The sequence below is a fragment of the Felis catus genome, chromosome C2 (assembly GCF_018350175.1).
Source record: "Felis catus isolate Fca126 chromosome C2, F.catus_Fca126_mat1.0, whole genome shotgun sequence".
NCBI classification, from domain to species: domain Eukaryota; kingdom Metazoa; phylum Chordata; class Mammalia; order Carnivora; family Felidae; genus Felis; species Felis catus.
This window is the reverse complement of record NC_058376.1, coordinates 19,558,406-19,565,476: the sequence shown is the minus strand read 5'-3', so window position 1 is coordinate 19,565,476 and position 7,071 is coordinate 19,558,406.

The following is a 7,071-nucleotide window of genomic DNA, read 5'->3' as shown; positions in this document are numbered from 1 at the left end:
TGCCTGAGTGGCTCAGTCGGTTGAGCCTCTGTCTTTGGTTCAAGTTATGATGTCGTGGTTCCTGAGTTTGAGCCCTGCATCAGGCTCTGTGATGACAGCTCAGGAGCCTGGAGCCTGCTTCAAATTCCATGGCTCCCTCTCTCTTTGCCCCTGTCTCACTTGTACTCTCTCCCTCAAAAATAAATAAACATTAAAAATTGAACAAAAAAGAGATTTAAGCACTTAACCAACTAACCCACCCAGGTGCCCATCTAAACTTTATTAACATCAATTCTTCTAAGCAGATATGACTTTTAAATAGTGGGGAGGGGAGGAGGCAGAGGAAGAGCAAGGGAAGGCAGCATTTATTTACCAGTGCACTTCAATGGATTTTAATCCCTTCTTCCCCTTTCCTTTCTCTTGGGTCTGTTCCCTGAAGCCTCATGGAGGCCTTGGAACTCACTAGTAAATTCACCTCAACATGCTGCAAATGAAGGAGAATTACCAGGATCACCTCCCTACTTTCAGAATTTCAAGTAGGTTCTTTTGCAGACACACCTTCATTTCTCTCTATGTTACTTATTACTGAGGTTCCTCTTTCTAACTATTCTAACTTCATACCTGCCTTTATATCATCCCACAGGTATAAAGAGACACCAAAGCTAGATCTCAAACACAGGATCCTTTGCTGATTCTAATGCAATTTTTCTAAAAGTACTCTGCTAGAGTAATATGTCATATTGACAGTCACCTTAAATTATTAAAATTGTGGCCATTAAATTCAGGTACCTAGGAAATATTGAAGCAGGTCATTTCTTAGCAGCCTTGCCTGAAATCTCAAATCTTATCGATAGAGAGCTATCTACTTCTTCTGTGTGTCTGCCATTAGGAGTTTTTGTTCAGGTATCATGGAGCCAGCTCTGAGCAAAACTGCAAAGGCGACATTTATCTTTGCTGATTCCTCAGTTGGATGTATCCATCTTCAAAGCTGAAAATACTTCTAGGTTTGTATAAGGAAAGTGCATGGATGGCAAAGATGGGTGGGGTGCATGCATGTGGACAGTGAAGGTCAAAATCTATCACTGTCTTGGGGTCAGCCATGAAGGATCTTGCTAACTGGGGTGGTCCTTATTACTTGAGAAGGTAGTTTTGGTTCCCATCAAAGGATGCTTTGCCCTCAAGATTTTCCACCTGAGCCAAACACAACCTAGAAATAGAACCAGAGGCAACTGAAGTCCTCTTTTATTGCAAAATGAACTATTTTCATCTCTGTTCTTTAAACCAAAAGGAAGTCATTGCACACACATACCCATACACATTCAAAGTATCATTTCAATCTGTCTTCTTTCCATTTTGTGGTAAATATATTGCAAAAATGATCTAAATCCTTTGCCCTTCTCTGTATCATTTTTTTTTGTTTCTTTTTTTTTCTCATGGTCTTGAGGTGCCATGTTGAAGCTGCTTAAAAGCATAAAGTTGAACAAAAATCAAAATGGTCGCACTAACATTTCAGCAAAGCTTGATTTTGAAACAACCTTCTTCCCCTCTTCCATACATTCCACTCCTCCCTCCTTTGCCCTTTCTGTCAGGAACCCAGTATCACCATACAACATGATGGAGGAGGCAGGTAGTACCCACACAACTCCTGTCAAAACTGGCTAGATCCTGTGTTTCCCTATGATGCAACCCCCCCCCCCACGCCCCTTCCTCTGGGGACATGCATTTTTTTGAAGGCCATGGCCTGCTGCAGCCTCCTTTGCCTGGCAAAGAAGTTGTTTCTTTTCATCCCAAAGTCTGTCTTTGAATTATATTTTGGCTTCCAAGGATAATGGTCGACTTTCGACAACACTGTCTTTCTGACTCTGAGCTGGCCCTGGCACGTGCATCATCCAGTCCAGTGAGAACTTAGTAGATGTGACTTAAACAGAAGCCTGTAAAAAGTGCTTGGTCTTTTCAATTTTGTACTTGTCCCTCTGCCAGTAGCATGAGAAATGCCAAGACTAGCTTGTTGGTAGATGAGAGATTTAAGGAGCTCAGTCAAGTTGCCCTAGTCATTTCATCAAAGTCCATCCCAGATTAATATTAGTCAAATGGTCACAAGATATACATGATCGCAGTCAAAAGCAAGAATGCTGAAGAATATATGAAGGGGGATAATTTTCCCTCTACCCTTCTAAGTTCTTGGCTGAGATTCCCCCTTGAAATAAAAGGGCAAATTAACAGGACAAAAACAGACAGAAGTTTAATAACATGTTTACATGGGAGATGGGAGGGGACCCCAAATGTGGGGCGACCTGATCAGGTAGAGGCTGGCGCCACAGGTGGTAAAATAATTCATCTGAAGCAGAACAAAAGACATAGGTTTATTGAGTACACCTCAAGGGACCAGCAGACAAGAGAGCAAAAGAGAGACTGTCTGTCAGGGAGCAGTGGTAGGAGGCTGTACCTAAAGGGGAATGTGAGGAGGTTATGGGATCCTATGGAATTTTCTTTTTTAGGTACCTGTGTTCAGGTATAAGTAACCCATTGTTCAGCTAGGGTTTATGGATATTTTGAAGTGGGTCATGTAATGGGCCTGTTTGCATTCAGCCAGGGGGTATGGGGTCACCATAAGCCCTTCTGCCTTTCTCAGCTTTCCGTTGTTCAAGTTGCCTAAAAGCAACCTCTATGGGAGATATCCAGGAAAACTAACTCCCCCTAATGGTTCAAGCCTTCTCCTTAAATACAATCTCCAACTAAAGACAAAAGATGTCAGAGAGTGGGAAACCAGTTCTGGTTTCAGACAAAGCACAGTAAATAAGGGTCTGACTGTTATGCCAAAGTCTCTGCTTCCTCCATTGATAAGAGTTTCTAGAGATTTAGTCATCCTCCTCTTCCTAGTACAGCAAGGAAGACATGCTTATGAGTGGATATTCCTGCTATAAATGTAAATGTCTCTTACAAAAGGGTATCTTTACTTGGTTTTAGAGACTCCCCTGCTCTATCGTCTCTTAAGAATAATCTGCCTAAAATAAACCTTATGCCAAAGACATATTTGGGAAAGACAAATTCTGCTCTTCTTCATGCGCAACCTGGGTAGTCACCTAGCATAGAAAAATACTTAGTTTCTATCCTATTGAGGTCTTATGATTATTTATGATAGTTAATAACCTATACTCTTTCCTCCTATGTGATTTGATAAAGGATCTTATTGAAAGAGAGAGGACTTCAGCTACCTCCCTTTTGATCTGTGTGTACTTTCTAATTGATTAAGTTTTCTTTCCAGCTTATCTCTAAACTCAGGCAAAAGACTCAGTGGGCAAAACATTCCTGAGATGAGAACCAAACTTACCCCAGCCAGCAACAGGGACTGCCCTGAGTTAGTAGGACTCCATGTCATTGACCCCAAGGTAATGATCAACCTGACGTTTATTGCCCGCCTGCATCTACCCATTGACCTTTGTCTCACACTTTCCTTACATAAACCTAGAAGTATTTTCACCTTTGGAGACAGGCTTTGAGATGCTACTCCACTGTGTTCCTGGTGCTGGCCTCACTGCAATAAATCCCATCCTTGTTTTGTCGCCACTCATCTCTCTGCTTTTGGATTTTGTCAGCAATGAGCCGCTGAACCTGGTCTGTTTGGGAACCCTGAGCCAGATGCCTGACACCCCTGTGCCCTGGTTATGTATTCTATTTATCTAGGCTATAATCACATTGTTATGATAACTAATCTTCCACCAAACATTCCTCATCCAGTTTACCCTTCCCACCACTGGGGTTTATCTTTGTTTTTAGATGTCAGATAATAGGACATCCCTGCTCAAAACCTCTGATAATCCTCTGATGCCTATCACATCAATCCAAACACACTACCCTGGCATGAAAGGCCTCCAATATCAGCTCACAAATGCCAATAGTTGTGGAATCTCCTCCTCTAGAATGCCCTCCCTTCTCCACTGTACTCTCTACAAATATTCCCCGTTCTCTACAATGGAACTGAAATCCCACTTCCTTCTTGGTTAACAAGCCAAGAGTAATTTCTTTCTTTCCTGGGTGATCTCACTTAGTTCTTTGTTCAGACATATCTTATGGCACTGGCCATACACTTTTGCATTTTGTTCTCTACTCCCTTGGACTTCCTTTCCTCCCTCTGTCTTAATCACCTGGTAAAATCTCAGTTTAGAATAAGTTTCCAGTTAAGAGGTATTTTGATAATTGTGGCTACACGAAGAAATAAAACTTTATCCTAATCTTGAAGAAGTTAGAAAAAATCACACAAGATCATTTTGTGACCTTAGATCTAAAGGTTCATCAATTATTTCATTCATCCATGCATTTATGGCACAATGTTACAGTGGAATTTTCTACATGGGAAATGATGCTAGCTCTGGCTGTATGGACATGGGAGTAGGTAGTATTGTAAGCACCGCAGATAAAGAGAGAAAAGATATCCAGCGATGACGGAAGGTGTTGTTCAGACATAGTCAAATCCACAACTGTCTTCTAGGTGGGAGAGAACTTGTTTTCACTAGCAGGTGACTGTCTTCTTTTTCTTTTTCCAATTGATTGTTGTAACTGTGTGTGTGTGTGTATGTGCACGTATATGTGTTTGTTACAGAATCATACAATATGGAGGGCAGACTGATGCCTGACAACTTGGTTTTGAATCCCAGATTTGGCTTTGCTATTTGTGTGACTTCAGGCAAGTGATTACTCACTTTGGGCCTCAAATAACTCACAAAGAAAATGAGGAATAAGGGCGCCTAGGTGGCTCAGTCGGTTGAGCGTCTGACTTCAGCTCAGGTCACGATCTCACAGTCCATGAGTTCGAGCCCCGCGTCAGGCTCTGTGCTGACAGCTCAGAGCCTGGAGCCTGCTTCCAATTCTGTGTCTCCCTCTCTCTCTGCCCCTAACCCACTCATGCTCTGTCTTTCTCTGTCTCAAAAATAAATAAAAACATTAAAAAAAAAGAAAATGAGGAATATGTTACTGCTTATTCATAATGTTGTATTCAATGAGTTGAAGTATATGTAAAGTTGTTTAGAATCATACTTGCCACTGAATTAGCACTATATAGATGTTACCCATTAATTTTGTTGTTTCTGTTTTGGTTTAGTGTTTTTTAATCTTTTCTATTGTTCATTTTATTACATATTTTTTCCAGATTATTTATATTTCCACAAATTAACCTGATACATTAAGGTTATCAAATACTCCATTCTATGGTCTGATATGTAATTTTTTCATCCCGTCATCTGTTCTAAATTTCTCAGTGGTGGTCTGGAGTTACTCAATTGTAAATGAGCTCATATGAAATAGAAATAAAAACACACCATTTGCACTGGTTTGAGTACCTGACTGAATATGCCCATCTTTCTGTCTGAAGACTGCACCAGAGGATGTACTTTTTCTCCCTAACATTATGCTCAAATCTTTAATCGTGTAACTAAGACATCTTCCTAGGAATCTTCTCTGAGTATTAAGGGGCCTGTGGAAAAGGCTTTATCTCTTTCTCATCAAGAATATGCTTCCCAGAAGGAAAAAATTGGGTCCAAATAGAGCTTATATCCTACTTCTCTCTTTATTAACCTCGACATGTGTCAAGGGGACTCTAATACAGTCATTCACTTCAGTACCAAGAGCAGTGATTAAAATATAAATTGCGTGAAGCTCACAACTCATCAGAGACTTTTACAGATGACAGGGATTGAGGTTGTATTTTTTTATTGGCTAACCTATAGCACAGGAATAGAGTGTATATACTTCACAGATTGAAACTTTAACAAAATCCTAATAAAATATATTTAGATTACTTCTAAATTCTGAGAATATTTGCATATACAGTGTGTGTATTACATATTTTTTACAAGAGCTAATTTTCTATCTATCAGAAATAAAATTAATTAAATTACCTTCTCAGAGTCATCCTGTTCCCCAATACCTTCCCAGTATAACTCATCTTGGGCACCTAGCTATTAATTATTGCTTATAATAATAAATAATTTAGTTGAGATCTGTCCCTGTCCTTCCAGAAATTTTAATGCAACAATATAATAGCTATCAAATAGGTGTTCAGCCTTTTAACTATTACCAAAAGGATTTTTGCATATGTATGTGTTTTCTATTCTTAAAAAAATTTATCCAACAAAATGAATAGATTCAAAGTATTTAGTTCAATGCATTTGACACAGCACTTCTTTGACACAGCAGAGAGTTTCCTTGTGTCTCTTTCAGTGTCTGAGAGACCCATCCATGTTGTTGTATGTTTCAGTAGTGTCCTCCCTCTACTGCTGAGTAGTACTGCATTATGTGTACTACATTACATTTACCACAGTGTGTTTATCTGTTCTCCTGTTGACAGGCATTTGGTTTGTTTCCAGATTTAGACTATTATGATTTATAGTTATTGATTATTGACTACTAATTTGTGGAATTATATAAATATATATATATTTCTATATTCCTTATGTAGAATATATATAGAATATATTCATATATATGTGTGTGTTTCTATGTGTGTATCGTACATCAGATGTATTCCACCAGTGGATAGATTGTAAGCCATTGATTCATTCCCTAAAAAAAACCAAAATAAATGATGGCTTTTCAGAAGAAGATATGATTATTTTTAATTTATCATTTTTTCCATTATGAATAGTTTTTTTATATCCTATCCAAAAAACATTTGTCTATCCCTATGGTCACAAATATATCTCTTATGTTTTCTTTTCTAAATTTTATGGCTCTAGCATTCGCATTTACATCCATTATCCAGTGTGAGATAAATATTGTTTACAAAATGAGTTAGGGGTTGAGAAAAGGGATGCTTATTTGTTCCATACTAATATCCAGTTAATTCAGTACCATTTGACTAGGTCCCCACAAAATAGCTTTTAATGATGTTAAAAGCATAATGACTTTTGAGTTTGATGTGTCTCAATTGAATAGGTTAGTCTAAAAATAATTTTTCATATCTTGGGAAGGGCATCATATTTCATTTATTTTTTAGACTATCTTTACTTAAAGTAATATTATTTTATATTATATTACATTATCATAATAGTAATTGTGGCTGAATTGTGTCTCCCCAAATTCATATGTTGAGTCCTA